Source organism: Falco punctatus (genome assembly GCF_963210335.1).
Source record: "Falco punctatus genome assembly, chromosome: Z".
Lineage (NCBI taxonomy): Eukaryota > Metazoa > Chordata > Aves > Falconiformes > Falconidae > Falco > Falco punctatus.
Window position 1 is genome coordinate 32,737,532 of NC_137586.1, and position 19,709 is coordinate 32,757,240.

At 35.5% G+C, this 19,709-nt stretch overlaps 1 long non-coding RNA gene across 1 annotated transcript; it reads left to right on the top strand.

Annotated features, from left to right (window-relative positions):
* The first annotated feature begins 999 nt into the window (after positions 1-999).
* Positions 1,000-16,339, top strand: LOC308056104. Its single transcript, XR_013924707.1, has 2 exons — positions 1,000-1,936; positions 1,978-16,339. It is a non-coding gene; the product is annotated as an uncharacterized lncRNA (long non-coding RNA).
* The last annotated feature ends 3,370 nt before the right edge of the window (positions 16,340-19,709 follow it).

The window sequence follows — 19,709 nt, forward strand, 5'->3', positions numbered from 1 at the left end:
TGTGCAAAATATTTTTGTCTGTCAAGAATTTTCAATCTATCACACACACTCATCTTTGTAGACGATTTCTTGTAGCAATGAAAGACCAAATTGAGACCTTTTCTTTCATTACTCAGATAAATGAATGCTAAAAGCCAAACTAACCATGTAATCAAGGCAGTTGAGAGAAGAGAAAAAAAACCCTTGTATTACCATTCATGGATACTGCATTATTATTAGTGCTCTAGTTAGTAATTTTCCACCAGAAATATGACCTCCTATACTTTGGAAAAGTACTGAAATTCAACTACTTATTTGAAGGTGAAAATCTCAGTTTGAAGCACTGTAATATAACCTTCCAATTACAGAATTCATCAGACAATGAGGCTTACACTTTTTTTAAAAAAAACTTTTTTTTTTTTTTATAAGGTCATTTGCACATAGGAGCAAGTTTGAAAGGACTGGTGGGTGCCTGATGAAGTTCACAATGAAGATAAAATGCCAGATGTCTTTGGCTGCAGATGCAGCCTAGATTACTGCTGTGTGCACAGCCACTTAAGTGACATTGGTAAAAATGCTGCCAAGATAAAAAGGTACAGTATAATAATTTGCATACCTTGTCTAGAGTCAAGGTAAGGTTGGAGATAACTTTGGAAAAGGCTAGTACACCTTCAGAGGTCAGTACCTCGCCATAGCTTAAACAAATGGGGAGACAGATGGCTCCTGTGAGTGGCCTTAAAGAACACCATTCAACATTATGGTGTATTATTATGATTCTCTGCCCTTCTTGCAAAGATCAAACTGTCTCTCAGAATAATAAATATACAACTGAGGATGTTTGGGAAGCCATTTCCCTATCTAGGATAAATTCACAGTGCTATGAATTTTAGGTAATTATATGAATTTTTATGAAGAAAACCAGTAACTAATGCACACCATTGTTTTTCTTCATTAATTTGAAGGAATTTATTTTAATGTTAAAATCACCAGGTGTTTTTTTGTTTTTTTTGTTGGTTTTTTTTTTTTTTTTTTCAAATCAGTCTTTTCTTGGCTTCTGGAATGTTTTCATGTTAAAGTTAAATTGGTTCTAGCATAACTAAAATATATGTACAACCTAATATTGTGATCTCAAATATACAAGTATCATAACTATACACTAAATTGCTACCAAAAAAAAGGACAAATTTCTTACACATAAAATTCTATCACTTAAAGAATGAAATTGTGAACTAGAATCTTATAAATTTTATACATAAATCCTGAAAAAAATATAATTCTTCCAGATCTTCCTATTTAACATTTAAAAGGCACCTTTCAGATAAATTCATTATTTGAACGCTTTCTATGTTCAATATCATAAACTAAGGCCTTTGGTGTCCTCACTATTTCATAGATAACTCTAGTTTGAAGAGATAGGATATTAGACATCATTGAATGACTGCAACATAATATGCATTTAATATCTATATCACTCACCATTGCAGTCATAAAAATCTATAAAGACTAGGTTCCAGTTACTGTGCAGGCAAAGTGCTTTCAGTAGTTACTACTTAGATTACATGCACTTAAAGTTCCATCTTTATTCTGAAGTAAAACAACTATTTCAGTATTAAGTGTACTAACACTGTACTGTTGTAGTTGAAGTATTGTGGTCTCATGTACTATTTACAAATTGAAAATTAATGTATTATAAAGTACCAGTAAATCCAACAGTATTTTACAATACACTTACGTTCTTACTTGGTGTATTTCAGAACTCATTTCCCTGAATATTCATGGTTCTTGGTGGTGCTGATAATAACCCTTTATTATACTGAAATAACTCATAGTGGAACATAAAAGCAGAATATTTATAAGTTTATTTAATTACAACATAATAAACCAGCTTTGAATCTTTTGCTTTCACCTTTCAGTAGGACATCTCTGTAAATAACAGAAAAAGTAATGTTTTATATAGGTAACTTCAACATAAAGGTTGTCATTGTCTGTTTTATATAGGTAACTTCAACATAAAGGTTGTCATTGTCTTGTAAGTAAGATTATAATAAAATTGGAAATAAGAGGCAGCCTGTTTTCAATATAGTCATTTACATATAAGGCTAGACAGTAACAGTAGACCAAGAGGTTTCAGGATAGAAGAATGCTGTAAACTTTCTCTGAATGTACTGAACCACAAGATTGATGTGAAATGGTCTACTTGTCAAGTGGAAGATGAAGCGGCTTGAGATCTGTTCTGTCTGATACCACCTGCTAATTGCCTCAAGGTTTATAACAGTGAACAGGAATTGAAAGCATAAAACAAACCACAGAGAAAGGCTCTTCCCCTGAGCATTTGTATTCCCAAGTATTACAATGAATATTGCACAAAAGTCCTGGTGCAGGGTGGCAATATGCCATTTACAATCTCCCTACACTGAACAGAAAACAACTGGAGACAGCAGCTTGTGGACTGCAACTTGCATACTCAGCTTCTGTGGAATAACACAAAGCGTGCTGCTGAGCATTAGGTCCATCATGCCTGTGGTTCTCTTTAATGTTATTCTCAGGTAGGGCAAAGAGAACTCTAAGAACATCCTTTTGAACATTTTCTGCAATCTTGCAGCTATCTGCCTGTTTCTAATATGTGGTCATTTCAAATTCCCAGAATGTTCAGAAATAATTGCTGTAGTCACCCAGCAACTGTCCCTTAATAATAAAAATCTTCACTCAAAGAAACCAAATGATGGAAGTTATTTTACTAGAAGCTTAATTCCTGTTTGCCCAATTTCACAGACGTGACCTTAGAAAAACACATCTTAGACCAGTCAAGTCAGAGCAAAATATTTAAAACTTGACAAAAACAAAGCTATGAACATTTTTAAATTCTAAAAAAGTGCCTTCTAGTGTACAACACAATACATTAAATACCCTCATGGCAACTGTGGGAGAAGATAAAAACTGAACATGAGCTATAATTAATTCAAACAGGCAGCGCATAAAAGACACCTTTATGAAAGACAAATTTTCACACTTCTTTCTAAGTTCTGATTTCTTGGATTTGTTTTTCAAGGAAGACCAAAGACAAGCCACAGAAGTAAAATTCACAATCCCCATGGACAAGACCCACAAATATACTGATTTTATGGGACACTAGAATTACCTTCTATCCACTCCTAACAGAAGCTTCAGTGATAGAGAAGTGGTAATTTCTGAGATCTGTCTTTGAAATACAGGACTGATCATGCCACTGAATCTCCCTTCTCTAACTCTGCTTCCTTCTCCTCAAGCTATACTTGTTTCAGATGCAGCTAACAGTTGTCAAAATCTGCTTGGCACTGAATTCAGTCTTTCTTTATCAAGATTAATATGGGATTATGTTATAAAAAAAAGAGGTCTCAAAGTGTATCAGCTGATACAACAAAAGATCTGGCAGTAAATCTTACCTCAAGTAATAACTTGGGCAGACCTTGTTGAGATGTCTTATAACCTAACCCCTGCTCCTTTCAACAATCTAATGCACTACTTACCATATACATGTAATCAACTAAATGCAAGTTACAGACAAAAGTTACATTTTTAGTTTGTGTAATATTTCCATACGTGCAGCTACAAAGTTGAAAATCCTCCCTCAAAAATTGTTTAGGAAGGGTATGAAGTTGATTCCTGTTCCAAAGTGAAAAAAGGCTTAAACAAAAATGTGATATAGTACTGCTACATGCAATTATCCACAATTCAGTAGACAAGGTTTGCAACAAAGAAAAAAACTTTCTATTTTTTTCCTAAAAATATAAGTTACAGTATGTATGTTGTAAGAAGCAAATGTATTAAAACAAGATACATGTATGTGATTTGAAAATATTTGTAATTCACTCAGAATCTGTTACAGGTATGGCAGATAAGAAACACCACTTGCCTGTCACTACAGCTTCACACCAGTTGCTACATAAAACAAAAGTCCAGGAACTTGTTGCACAAACCAGTTTTGGTAACCAGTGTCTTTTGTTATGTTGTTTATGTTTATGCATGTAAAAAGTTCAGACCAGTTTGGAAATTGGATGAGAATGGTAAAGAGTTTTTTGATGGTCCATTAGTGGCAAGTGAAAAATAGAACCCTTGAAAGCTGAGAAAACATTGGTTTTTGCTCTGAGAAGCAGAGGCTAAGCAAGGCAGGAAGACAGTCAAGCACAAAGCAAGGCACCTGCTGTGACTCTGGAGATTTATATCACTCCTGCATCACACAAGACATGGTGCCAGGGGCTGGTGATTGTCTAGAAACTGAAACATCTCATAAAAGCATGAGATTCAAAATTTGGCAGGGAAAGATCCCTGTATGCAATCTTTCTGAATAATCCTCAGCCAGGACTAAATGATTTGGGCTTGTAGGACTATGAAGGAGAGTAAGAAGGGAAGACAAGGGAAGGTGAAAAAAAAAAATTGGATAGCAGAACATTATATCAGCAGAAATCATAAATAGCACAATGTCTTGAAGATGCACTAGTGGAGATATATTAGAAACAATGCGAAGTGTAAAGAGGAAGAAGTTGGCAAACCTCAGTTGTGAAGCTGAAGAATAAGGGAGGACATAACACAATATTGATCCTGAAAACCTCAGCAAATGTCTATTTACCCACGTAGTTGATGGTAATGAAGAAGGAGAGGAGGTTAAAATTCAGCCTGTGTTGTCTTGAACCTATCACTAAAAGATTTTGAAGGAAATTCTGGACAGGGCGACATAGATATAGAACTGGATCAGCAATGAGAAGACAAGATAGAGTTGAGACTCACCAGGTAAAATTTATTAGTGGAAACTGTGGGGGGAATTGAGTTCCTCAAAGGGTGCAATGAAGGTCCATAGAGAAACAGTTGGGGAAGAAGAAAGAGGCAAGCTGAAGCTGAAACTGAAACAGCCTTGCAAATTCTGAAAGAACAGTAACTGGAAAATTACAGTAAGTATATTCAGAAAACCAGGATAGGTAAAGAGGCTAAGGAAGCAAGCCATACACAGTATTGACAATGGAGGTCAACTGAGAATGGCATAATAGATGAAGAAAAAATAACGATGGGTCAAATTATATTCACTCAGAAGAAGCCATCAGGGAATTCTTACCAACAGTTTCTTTGGGCAAGGAAAAGTCACAGTATGTGCTGACATTCTTGGTTAAAATTTTGTTATAGCACAATTATAGGGAAAAAAAAGAAAAAAAAAAAAAACAAAGAAAAAAAAAGGGAACACCTTTCTGAGTTTCATATGTTTCTTCAATGGGCTGAATTAGAACCAGAGCTAGGCAAGACGGCAGGCATACAATCCCACACACACACCTCCCCCTGCCCCCACCCCCTTTTTTTTTTTTTAATAACAGGTGAGGGAGGGATATGGATTTTATTAAAGAATTATTCTCCGCAGTAATAAAAATTATGAGATACTTCAAGTACCTGCATAAAGACTTTGTCCATCGGTTTCAGACTGAATTCTTAGGTTCCCACTCCCTTAATTTTTCTTCAGGGACTCTAAAGTGCTCATTATCCATTAACTTTTCCATACCTGTAAGATGACTTTCCTATAAGCTAAAGACAAATTCCAGATTCATTTATTACATTCTCTGAAAAAAGTTATATATTTTAAATTAATTGTTACAAAGGCATCTTAGTAAAAGGAACTAATTCTTCTCAAAGATGGAAACATTCTCCTCAAAGAAGTATACTGGACACCAATAAATAATTTTTTTGCTGTATGTTGGCCTGGCAATGTGGGGTCTCAGGAATTGGCTGGATTGGCTTTGGCTCCTTTCTCGTTTTAGCTTGCCTTAACCAGCATCTAGCTGTCAAATGACCATTGTTAAACAAGTTAGAGATGCAACTCTCTGAATGCTGTATCTGGAGAAGATCAGAGTCCCATTGTAACCAGTGATGGATCCTTACATCCCTGGAATCTGGGGAAGGTGAGCATACAATTCCAGGCTTTAGCTGGGAAGCACCAAGAAGGAAGCATGCTGAGACATCAAAATGTATACAAACATATCTGCCCTGTTTACTTGGAACTCCTCCCAGTAGAGGCTTAGAGAGACTTAACAGCTATCCAAAATAACACACCACTTCTGTTTTCAAAGAGTCTGAAGTCTCAGCCTTAGGACCTGGGGTGAAATCAAAGGAGTATAGTGATGAAAAGACAACAGATACTAGTGAGTTTTCTCAAGTAACAAGTTTCATTACATTATTTGTGAGAATTCACTGTATTAATCTGGGCTGCAAAGTGTGAGCATTGCTATAACTGGACTAATAACTACCTGTTTTATTTTGATTAGGCTGTTAAGATCATAATTGGGCTAGCAAATTTTTCATTACTCTACATATAGAATACTTTTCTTTTTGGCCATTATTATAATTTTGATATAATAAATTCATTTATTTGTTGTGTGAACTTGCACAAATTAATGTGCACTTTGATGCAGAAGTAAAAGCTTTTATTGACAAGTGAATAAAAATATTAACTGGTTGAATGTACTATATTTTTGGTAGAGTAATCATAATGTTAATGGAATTCAACATCATATTATATTAGGCAGTCATTGCTATCTGTTACTTCTGTTGAGAATGAAACAGTCATAACAAAGTAATCTCAAAGGAAAGTATATTTTAAACACAGTTTTTCTGTATAATGTGTGAACATGGATTTTGTGATTTAGATTTCTAGAGAAGAGGGTTATTACAAAATATTACATGTGATAAACTTCTGGGGAAAAAAAAAAATCAGGGAGCAGCTTGTACGCTCCTTTCTACTAAATAGAATAACTATCCATTAACACATCATGGAAAAAATTAATCTGGGGAATATACTTGAAGAAATATTATGAGACAGAACCCAATGGTTTAATTATAATTTTAAGTACTAAAATTAAGACACAGGTAATCAGAAATAGCTGCTTACCTGAAAACAAACACAAAACCAAAAAACCCTAACATTTTGTTGAGATAGAATAAAAGCCTAATAGTCTTTCAGTGGACATTATTTCATTAAAATAGATATAACACATTGTCTCAAAGTATTTTTATGCTCCATTGCAGGACTGATTCTACATATGGAAATTGCCGAATATTTGCTTTTGCTTTTAAACTCCTACTTGAAAACTCTGCCAGCCCCTTAAGTTCCTGGCACATGAATTAATATATTATTGCTTCAGCATTTGCAACAAATCAGGTCAACACAAAAGGCAAATAATTTTGTTCTGACCGGTTTCTCCTCACAGTTTACACAGCATGTCATCAAATGACTCAGCAATAACTTGAAAATTATAAAATAAATAAATTAATGTGAGCCGTTTCATGCCTATTATCTCTTAAACCCTGCAGGAATCAGTTTATTCAACAGCTGGTTTCTTCCAAAGAGCTTTTCAGTGCCTTTCTACAAGCCAGTCTGGTCATAGAGCTGTACCAGAGTTTTGTACTTGAATTTATCACTTCATCCCTCACATCTTATCATGTGAAAAATGCTTGAAATAAAGTAATATCTTCTGAAAAAATACTTTAAAATTATAGTTTATATAAATTTTCTGATTCATAATAAAAATAAAAGAAGGCATGAAAATCTAAATAAATGCTAAGTATGAGCATCCCCAAATCTAGACCAACCTATCTCACTAAACACCTGAATTGCCTCTGTACAGGGCTACCTACTTCAGGGTGGTAGTAGCATGACGCTTCAGTGTAATCCTCTCCAGCCAGGGACAAGGGAGGAGTCAGGTGGACTATGACATAGTCAAAAGTCCTGTTTTACTGTGTTGAAATAAGTTAATTGAACTATCAGGCTTTTGGTTGGTTACTTGAACAAATACTGAACTTCAATAAATTATGTTGTTTCCCTTGTATAAATTTAAAATAGGAACATAGGATTGGTGAGGAAATTCCTGGACAAATAACTTTGATAACTTTCTATAGTTGCAGTTATTGGGTAGCTCTTTTCTTAATAAACTCCAATTTGGTAATTATTCTCTCTTAATTGAATGTTTTTCTTCTGGTGGACATAAAATTGTTTCCTGGCTGAATGTGTTCATGGCCAATGTGCATACATTCCTACTTAGGTAAATGCTGCCCTTTCACTCCTTGTGTGGCATTTACTTCCCAGCTGTATTTCTAAGCAGTAATCTAATTTTTCTGTTTCATTAAAAATATAATAAATTATTCTGATCCTTTTATTTGATAAATTCTGTATTCTAAGGTTATTCAGATATAATTGTTTCCAAATTTATTTTATATTTCTTATAAAGAACCAAATTTATGTGTGACATTAGCCAGACTGAACATGACATTAGTATATTTCTCTCTAAAAATAGCCCCTCATTTGATTAATAATTTTAAATATTTTCTTTTGTTTTCTTCTCCATCATTTTAAGTTTAGAACCTGAACTGACAACAGTAATTATTAGCCCCAAAATACATGATCCTGCCATTTGAATTATTAAATTTCACCCCATTTCTGTTACTCTGACCCTTACAAGAGTCAAGTTTTCCTACACATTGTTCTGAACTTCTTCTGGTAGTGTCTCTCAAATCTTAATCAGGATTAATGTCTTTTGCCAAGGGCACTAGCGAAGATATTTAAGATCATGAAGAAATCTTTAAATCTCTCTTCTGGATACTCACAGCTCAGTGACTTTGCATTTTAAAACAGCATTGTATAATTTTCCCTGAGAAGTTCCTCAATCGCCTTACAATTCTTGGATTACTACTTGCCTTTTCCAATGTAGTTATTAAAAATTAATCAGTGAAATCAAAATTTCAGTTTAACCCAGTCTTAGGAGAAAGTACAAAATTAGATTTTTTGCTATCCAACAGTTAGCAATCTGAATATATCCCTGGATACACTCAATAAAAGCTATCTCTACTTGAAAAAAAGTTTGGAATACAAGAGATTTAAAAGTAAAATAAAATATAATAGAATAAAATAAAATAAAAAATAAACCAAACCAAAACAAACCAAAATAAAATAAAATAAGCAGCACAGCAATTGGACACAGTGCACAAAGATAGGCTTTCTCTGTAAACAGCTTCTTGTCATTACTGTTGTGCACTGTACTTAATTTTTGTCAAATTAAGTTCAGTAAAAAATACTGTAAGGGAGGATTTTTTTAGACAGGAAATTCAGAGAGTTTCCTGAGCCTACTTCTATTATTTCTATTCTCTATTACATTCCTTAACAGTGTAGTTATGTCTAAGGAAGGAAAACTTTTCAACCAAATAAGTGAATACAACTCTAGTTGATGAATTCTTTCAAACAGCAAAAACTGATACTGTAGCTGTGAAAATGGATGGTACCACATACTTTGAGAATGTGTGTAATATAGCCAATGAAATTTTTTACAAAGGCAACAGTAATTTACAGTTTCCCCTCTTTTATTTTAATATTTAATTTCAGAAAGGAAACATCCTGACTTCCTTTGAATGCATAATTAAATTATATAATTAATATAATTAAATAATTAGAATACCGTAGCTCTAAATTTTAGCAGGGAAAAAAAGCCAACACAACAAAAGCAAAAAGAAAAAAAACTACAAAAAAGTCTATATCTGGTGCTCTAAAGGTATATCTAGGAACAGTATGGATTAAATGAGAACAGATTTTGTTTGATTAGTGAAACAAACCATTGTGTTTCTGTCTGTTTGATTAGAGTTCTACCATGTTTCCATGAGAAAAAGTATTGTACCAATAAGAAGAATTTTGTCCTGTACTAAGGCGGGGTGTGGGGGGGTAGGTAGGTGGAGAAGAAAGAGAAAGAGAAGAACAGAAGTAGATCATCCTAACAGCTTTTACAGCAGATACTATAATCCAGTGTAACTAATTTAAATTAAAAGGGGAAAGGAACATATACCAAATAAAAACAGTTTAAAAGGTGTTGTTTGACTGCTTTTTTCTGACAGAATTATCACAAATATTTCTGGGTATGTGCTTTGTTCTCCATGAGGACAAAAATATTCTGTGCATATCTACATGTACACACATTTTGCTGCTGACTCTGTTTTGAAAATTAAACTTGTACAACCTGAAAAAAGAGAATGCATAGTAACAATGGAATACTGAAATATTCAAAAGCATATATATATAATATTTACCAGAGATTCATCACATTTTTAAAAGTACATTTATAGAGAGAAACTGTTCTGAGATTGTTCTGTACTTGCAGAACTATTCCTGATAGTTCATTTTGCAGATGCCTATTGTTTTTTTATTTCACTGAATATAAGCATATTTATATTGTTTTCCTGAAACACTTTCAGTGTCATGGCTTGATATAGTCACAGAACATTTATAACTTCTGCAAGCTACAATGCAGAATAATAACACAAAAAGCAAAAATTTCAGCTTACAAAAAATAACTGCAATTTTTATTATTTTATTATTCAAGGGTATCCCAGGTGACACTCCTTGGGCTAGGCCAAACATATAGTCTAGAAATATTTATCTATTTTATTACCTTGAGTATTTAATATTTTTCACTGGGAGGTTTGAAGTTAAAAAAATAAAATTATAATATTATTTTAGGGATGTATAATATTTCAATCAAAAGCAATGTTAAGAAATGTTATTATAATAAATGAAAACCATTACATACGACTTAAAAATATACATTTTTTAATTACTGAAACATACAGCTGCTTTATAAAAATCACTTGATTTTAGAGCGTGTCTTGTCCTAGAAAACAGTCCATCTGTACTTTTACACAGACCTATGTGAGAATTAGTGAGATGACAAGGCCACAGTGAAAAAAATAATATCTTTGCATGGGAAAGAATGTCTTTATTATTTAAAGCTTGATAAACCCTACATTTCATCAAACATTATGTCATAGTATATAGAACAGAAACTCTGGGTATTTCTAATTCCCCAGAAATGTAGATAAAATACTATTTTAAAGCAACGGAACAAGCATATCCATAACGTCTTTTCAAAACCGAATAAAACTTTCTAAAAACTGCTACAGCATGAGTAACCTTATGTATTTACAGATGAAGATATGTTTCTAGTCATTTGCACATTGCCATCTCAGATAAATGTATTCCTGATGTACTCAGTCACAGTTCAGAATTCTGCTCTTTTTCTCTCAAACAATGTAATGAAGATTATATTTTTTATTGAAAAGAACCAGAGTTTATGCATAAATTATTGACAATGTTGTGGAAAATTTCCCCTACTTAGGGGACAGAATGATGACAGCATTTCTGACAGTAACTTGACTAGCAATCAGCTCACAAGAGGGTTAGATGACTTTAGATAGTGATTTTTGACTTCAAGGTCATTTTCTCTGTCATGATGGTTGAACAAGCTGTCTCACTACTTTGACCAATGACTTCTAAAGCTGCAGGTCAAAGTTTGGAGTTCAAATTTTGGTTCAGAAACCGTTGCAGTTCTACCCTTCTCATACATCCGACCCTGGAAATATACCTCTGTGATGTGCAGAAGAGCTCCCCTGAAAGTTAGAGGTACTATTTGTATTTAGTAAGAGATATTCTTAGCTACTTGAGGTGCTAACTCTGGAATCTATTATCTACTGATAATGAAGTAAGACCTTTAAAGATGTGGGAGAGAGAGGACTATCTAAGCCTATACAGGGGGACTGTGTTTAACACAAAATTTTGATATTGTTAATGAACAGATGAATTTAAAGCTAGCAGTCATGGTAACACAATGCTTAATAAAATTGAAGTTCAGCAGTTGCTGGCTGCAAAATAACTATGAGATTGTTAATGTCCATTCAAAAGCCTTGCTCAGCTCTGTAAACAAATGTCATATGTAAGGAATTTAAGAAGGAAAGAAATAAACCTTTTCCTCTCTTATGGAAAAAAAACCCAACCACATATTATGATTATTAGTTCAGTCTTTTAGTCCAAGAAAACATCACATTTGTTACTTCTACAAGAAAAGTAAAATCTGATCTGCTAGATAGAAATAACACTATAAATTAATTGTGGCTGCAGTCTCTGCTTTGTTCTATTATACTGTGTTCCATCCTAGAGTATCAGGACCTGACTGGTTAATGACATTTCTTCATTTAGCATTGTCTTTGAAAAAGAATGTCATTTATCCTAATACATGAAAAAGTGTTTCTGGGTTCCACTGTCCTCTTGTTTGCTCTTATCACCACGCACATGAGTAATCCAGTTAAAGGTGGTCAAATTTTAGCTCAGCCTTGGGATCTGAAATACAAGACTAGGAAAGGGACTGATGCACTGCAGATTGTATTGTGGTACTTGCAGTTCCTAGTTCATATCAGTTGGTCCTGTTTCTCTAGGCCAGCACTGAAAAAGAGGCAAGGCCATTCACAGGTGGTGGAAAGACCTAGAGATTGCAAGAGAGTGGGAACACTAGTGAACAAAAATCTGATGGCTAGTAAACCACCAAATTCTCAAAAATGTCAAATAACATTCCTGAATCCATGGGGAAGAAGATTTGCCCAAGATACCTGTGTATTGTTTAACCTGGTTTACCCTATACAGGTAATATAGTAAAATTACTATAAGCACTAAAGCACTTTTAGCATTCTTTCCTAATCATTTTTAGAAGTCTGATACACACCTACAGAACAACAAACTCAAAACAGACATTATCTGGGAACAAACAAGCCATTTCTCAGACAGGCAACATACCCTACCTTTTACCAAGCAGATGAGTTTGTGGATGGGTGTACGGTGTAACCTGAAGGTGAACACATTGAAGGTATGAAAAAGAACAGTGAATTATTAAGAACAGTTCTGCTAGCAAATCCCTCCCCATCCAGTCATGTGTGCTCCCTGCAACTGAATCAAAGAAGAAGTAGCAGTTACTCCTTTAGGTAAATCCCAGTCCATGGTTTTACACATAAAGACACTAAAATTTTCTGGACAACACAGACAGCAGGGCAGATCCAGAAACTGCTGTGTGTCATTACAGTAAGATTCCAGGCTTTGGAAACAACATTTTTTACTTGGTTTTAGGTGTTAGGGTCAAAGAAGATATTTTAATGAAATATATATATAAGGTTGGGTTTGGTTTTTTTTTAAAAAAAAAGGTCTCCAGTTTTCAGCTGTTTGTAGTCGATATTACAAATGGTCGTCATTATTTTTCTGCACTGAACATTCTCTCCTCCTTACAGTTAATGAACAGTAAATACCATAGTGATATTCACACTTTTCAAAAGCTGTTAGCTTATACAATGCTACAGCCACAGGAACAATTTCAGGTCCTTCAAGAACAAATTTGTAATTAATACCATGAGATTGTATATTGTCTTTTAGAAAGATGACAGCGAACAGCTCCGTAAGGACAACACCTAAGGAGAATCTTCATTCTTTATCGGGTGCAGGAGGAAACACAGTGACAAAGGATGAGGAAAAGGCTGAGGTACTTAATGCCTTCTTTGCCTTCAGTCTTGTTAGACCAGTTGCTCTCCAGGTACCTAGCCCCCTGAGCTGGAAGACAGGGACGAAGATCAGAATGAAGCCCTGTAATCCCAGTGCAACAGTTAGCAAGCTGATACACAGCTTAGCCACACACAAGTCTATAGGGCCATATGGGATCCACGCAAGAATACTGAGGGAGTCTGTGGAAGGACTCACCAAGCTACTTTCAATCATTTATCAGCACTCCTGACTAGGGGGGAGGTTCCAAAAGACTGGAGGTTAACTAATGTGATGCCCATCTGCAAGAAGGTCCAGAAGGAGGATCCAGGAAACTACAGACCTGTCAGTTTGACCTGTCCCCTGTGCTGGGGAGGGTTATGGAGCAGATCATTCTGAGTGCCATAACATGGCATGTACAGTACAAGTAGGTGCTCAGGTCCTATCAGCATGGATTTATGAAAGGCAGGTCCTGCTTGACTAATATGATCTATGACAAGATGGCCCCATCAGTGGATGAGGGAAAGGCTGTGGATGTTGCTTGCTTGGACTTTAATACAGGTTTTGAAGATGTTTCCCATAGCATTGCCCTGGACAAACTAGCTGCTCATGGTTTGCACAGGCGTATTCTTTGCTGAGTAAAAATCTGGCTGGATGGCAGGGTCCAAAGACTTGTGGTGAATGGAGTCACATCCAGCTGGTGCCAGGTCACAAGTGGTGTTCCCCAGGGCTCAGTACTGAGACCAGTCCTGTTTAATATCTTTATCAATGGTCTGAATAAGAGGGTTGAGCATGACCTCAGTAAGTTTATAAATGACATCACATTGAGGAGGAGTGTTCATCTGCTTGAGAGCAGGAAGGCTCTACAAAGGAGTCTGAACAGGGTGGGTTCATGGGTCGAGGACAATTGCATGAAGTTAAAAGAGGGAAGTGTCAGGACTTGCATTTGGATCAAAACAACCCCATACAATGCTACAGTCTTGGGGAAGAGTGGCTGAAAACCTGCCTGGCAGAAAAGGACCTGGGGGTGTTGATAAAAAGGCAGCTGAATCTGAGTCAGCATTGTAATCATGTGGCCAAGGTAGCCAATAGTATCCCAACTTGTATCTGAAACCCTGTGGCCGCCAGGACTAGGGAGGTTATTGTCCCCCGGTATTTGGCATTGGTGAGGCCACACCTTGAATAGTGTGTATGGTTTTGGGCCCATCACATTAAGAGGGATGTAGAGGTGCTGCAGTTGTGTCCAGACAAGGGCAACGAAGCTGATGAAGGGTCTAGGGCACCAGTGCTATGAAAAGCAGCTGAGGGAACTAGTTTTTTTCAGTCTGGAGAAAAGCAAGGCTGAGGGGAGATGCTATCACTCCCTACAACTACCTGAGAAGAGGCTGCAGTGAGGTGCGGGCAGGTCTCTCTTCCCAAGTAACAAGTGACAGGACAAGAGGAAATGGCCTCAAGTTATGCCAGGGGAGGTTTAGATTGGGTACTAGGAAAAAATTCTTCACAGAATGGGTGATCAAGGATTGGAGCAGGCTGCCCAGGGAGGTGGTTGAGTCACCATCCTTGGAGCTATTTAGAAGATGTGTACACGTGGTGCTTAGGGACCTGGTTAGGTGGTAGAGATGATGATTTTAAGGGTCTTTTCCAACATAAATAATTCTGTGATTCTATAATTCTAGACCTCTAGGATGTATTTTGTATTGTTCCAAAGATAATAAAGTTAGTTTCTTTAGTAGTTAATTAACATAATTATATGTATATATATTTTACAACATGAGAAAATATTTTGTAATGTAAAAAACTCCATCTTTGTCTGATATGTATTGTACATACATAGCTTTAGAATATGCCAGATGGACATTTGTTTAATACAATAGTTTCAGTACAGACATATAAAGACAATATTTTACCTTCCCTTTTACTGTGTGTGTGTTGGTGATTTTGGGGTTTTTTTGAGTGTGCTTCCTAGTGTGTATTCTCCTCTACTTTCACCGTTATCTGAGTCTATCAAAGTATTTCTAGGAGCAACTTCATTCTGAACACTCCAGTAATAACTTTGACATTTATCCTATGGGTTATTCCTAAGAGCTTACTTGTCATTTCCCAGTGCAATTGGAGGCATTGTCAAGTTTCCAATTCTCTTGGATTTTGTTCTTTGTTGTGTTGCCACTGACAAGTTTTTTTAAGACTTTCATCAAACCAAGACAGTAAGGAAAAAGCCCAGAGAGCTGTGCATGTGTCAGCAGATACTTTGTCTAGCAAAATCAGTAATTTCTGTTAGTGTGTAAGAAGTATAACTGTCTTGTAGCTTGATACAGAGTTAAATGATATCTTAGATTTGGGAACCCAAGCTAAATTTCTGAACAGATCACAGTTACCTGTTTTTTAAGGAATAGTGATGGAAAAAACCCACAGCGGTCTGTGTATTATACTTCAAAAATACAGAAATATGAAATAATACACTAGTCTTTATAGAAACTAATATATACAGTATAATCTTTATATGAAAATATTATCCTAACACATACAAATTATTTTTTATATAAACTCTAACAAAAGTATAATTTTTGTATATTACATGGAGTCATGAGAAATACATTTTTGTATTGTTTCTTGTTATCACTCTAAAATCTTTCCAGCTGTATGAAAACACAAAATAATTGAACAAATCCAAAAATAAAAGCATCATAACATAATGATGTTATGAAGTTTTCTAATCCAAGGCATACAAAGTACATTAAGAACTGATTAAGAGTAGTGGTTCTGTAGTCAGCGGGGGGTGGGAGTGGGGTGGGAATTAAAAAGAGCCTTGTAGTTAAACTGAAATATTAGATTCCCACAGTTTTACTGCATCTGAACAGGTACACTGAATAATATGGTCCATTGCATGACATTTAGATTGCTATAATTTAATTTATCAGAAAAAATAGTCATATCTGCTAGGAATTCGGTGGCTTATAGATTTCAAGTGAAAAATAATTTCTAGTTCATCTGTGTAGACAAAAAGTTATAGTTATATAACAAAGATATTGGCATGTATATACCTATTCTGTGTAGACAACCTCTACACACTGGGTAGGAAAAAGAATGAAACATGATTGACAGCCTATTATTGTAAGATTACTCAGATTTTGAAAATAGCAAGTGTCTTCAGAAGGATTCAAGCCCTGAGAGTGATTCCCTGACAGTATACTTGTTGAGGAATAAAGTTATTTACAATTTGTCCAGCAGGAGTGCTATTAAGGAGGAAGGAAAATTCACACCTTCTGGAGTCCCATCAAAATAAAACAAGTCTTCTGTTAAACTCTGAATATAGTTATGTTTCCCCCTACTTTACACTCTTCCCACCCACCCTGGATGTATATCAGTGATATATTTTATTGGGTTGCTGTCAAATATCTTCATGAGATTAGGTAACACACTGGAAAAAATAACAATGTTCAGTGAGTTTCTTCACTGAAATTCAATAAATACTAGATGTGTTGAAGAAACAGTTGGTTGCTCAGGCAGAAGAAGAATTCTCCTAAAGCAGAGGTTAGTAGCACAAATCAATAAATTGGAATAAATTTTCTGCCTATCTGTCAGTAATTCCATATTTGTAATTCAGGGAGTATTTCACTTACAGACTGCAAACAAAAAGTAAAGCTACAGAAAAAGGGTAAATTGAACACATGCATATGTTGAACATGGCGTTTTCAGAAGTGAAAAAGTCATACTACTACATCTCTATTTTGAAAAGTGCTGAGGACCCACTAATTCCAAAGAAAATGAGGCTGTTTATTCAGATTTTAAAATAGTGACCTGAAGCTTAATTAGGTAAAATCTTACCATTATATCAAATTATCAAGACATAAATACTTCTTAGCTGCTTAATATTTTCCTGAAAATGTTTTTCTTTTCAGATTCTGAATGTGAAACTGAAAAAAAATAAAATAAAAAAAAAAGTGTAACTGAGATTTTAATCTATACTTGTGACAAGTAACCCTTTTGTAGATAGTGGTAAGTACCTATACAGCTGTCATTTCCATGAACAAATGAAGTATACACATACAAATGGTTAAAATGCATGCACACAACCGTATGTATCTTATTGACCCAGTGCACAAATGAGCAAAACATGCTCATTTGAACTTGTAAACAAAACAGGAGACTATACTTTGAACATAATGAAAAATAGTTCTAGATCGAAAAGATCATTACTCAAGTTCTAGAAATGTCATCAGTGCATTAGCCAGCTTTTTATCTGTCATGGGTACTTCGGCAATTTCTGAAAAATGGTTATGGTACATTAACAAACAATACTATAACTCCACTGAACTGCTGATTTATGTTGTCAAAAAACATTTGAAAATATTTATAAATTTAATAATAATAGTAATAGTAATAATAATAATAATGATAACAACAACAATGTATCGTGCAATGAGTCCTGTTTCTGAAACAAAGTATTACCAGAGATTAAAATATAAGATTAAACATTTACATGAAAAAAAAAAAAAAAATTACACCCCCCCTCCCCCCATACTTATGTTTGAAAGAAAATAGTAGATCTGTGAGGCTGTGAGGTACTTGGTTTGGCAGACATTTACATTTTATCTCTTCCATCAGCTTGTCTAATATTACTTTATATTACTAATATAATGTTACTTTATATTACTTTATATTACTAATATTACTTCAAATTTTCCAGTATTTTTGGTCCTAGTGTAATTGCTAATTCTTTTTATTATTTTTTTACCTCCACACTTAATTAATGTATTTTTTTAAATTTTCCTTTAAATTTGAGGTGTTCTTTTCTCTCCTTGAATGTTATACTGTGTCCCCAAAGTTCTTTAGATTTTGTTTTCACATGCAGGATAAATTAGACTCTACATAAACACTGGTGTTAGAAGTAAAAAGCAGCTTGTATAAAAAGGAAGAACTAAACACTCACAGGTAACTCACTGATTGTGCAGGCTGAAAAAAGACAAGTAACAAAAAGAGATCATAAAAGAAAATAAAAAAACCCCAAAGACATAATTGTTTCTAAGACACTTTTGAGTAATTTTAGAAAAATGTAAAGCTAAATCTGTGTTGACCAAATACCCTGTATTGGGTGTAGGTGTCAAGATTTTGGTGCTGAGGTGTCACAGGGATGGCCACTGTGAGAAGAGACCAGTGGCTGCCCTGCACCAAATACAGCTGGTTCCAGCTGGTTCCAACCAGATGCACAATGGATTTGCTGCAGACCATAGTTGTATGCATCAGCCACATTTGGGACCTCTGTGAAAATATACTTAAGAAAGGGGAAAACCCCCACTGGACAGAGATAAGGAAAAAATAAAAAAAAAAAGGTGAGAAATTACGAAGGAAACATGAAGGCTAGAAAGGAGGGAGAGCAGGTACTCCCCTGAAGGGACTGCAGCCTGTGGAGAACTCAATCCAGTGCACAAGAAAAGCATAAAGAGGAAGAAACAGCACTGAGAAATTGCTAAATCCTGGCTGCAACCTCTCCTGCACTGTCCAATTAAGTGTACTCAGATGGGTAAGAGAGGTGTTCAGAGTGAGGCTGGCCTGTGAAAGTGAGCCTGAAGAGTACAGCAAGTATTTTCCCTAAGTGTGTAAGTGTTTGTTTCTGTTTTGTTTGTTCAGTTTTGTTTCCCATTAACCAATAGTTAAATTTTAATAGTTAAATTTTAATAGTTAAATATTCCCTCGCATCATCCTGAACTGATACACAGTGTGCTAAGTGAAGAACTGGCTGAAAAGCAGGGCTCAAAGTGTTACAGTGAATGGGGCTATATCAGCCTGGCAGTGTCACCAGCATTGTTCCTCAGGGCTCAATTCTAGGGCCGGTTCTGTTCAATATTTTTTCAATGATTTGGATGAAAGAATTAAATGCATCATTAGCAAGTTTGCTAATGATACCAAACTGAAAGGTGCTGTTGACTCTCTTGAGGGACAACAGGCCTTGCAGAGGGATCTAGATAGATTGGAGAGCTGGGCAATCATCAATGGCATGAAGCATAATAGGAGCAGATGCCAGATTCCACCCCTGGGCTGGAGTAACACTGAACACAAGTATAAACTGGATGAGGAGTGGCTGGTACCTACAGTTAATGGAGTTTTTCTCAAGATCTGCAAATAACAGTTCTCTTTACTTTCTAGTTAGACACAGCCATTCTGCAGTGGCTAAGCAGATATACATGTATGCAGCAGCCCTGCAGAGAGGGACCTGGGGGTGCCGGCTGGGAGCAGAGCAGGCTCAATGTGAGTCAGGAACATGCCCTGGTAGCCAAAGAGGCAAATGGCACCCTGGGGGGAATCAAACACAGTGTGACCAGCTGGTCAGAAGAGCTAACTATCCCGTTGTGTTTAGCATTGGTGGAGGCCTCACCCTGAGCAGTCC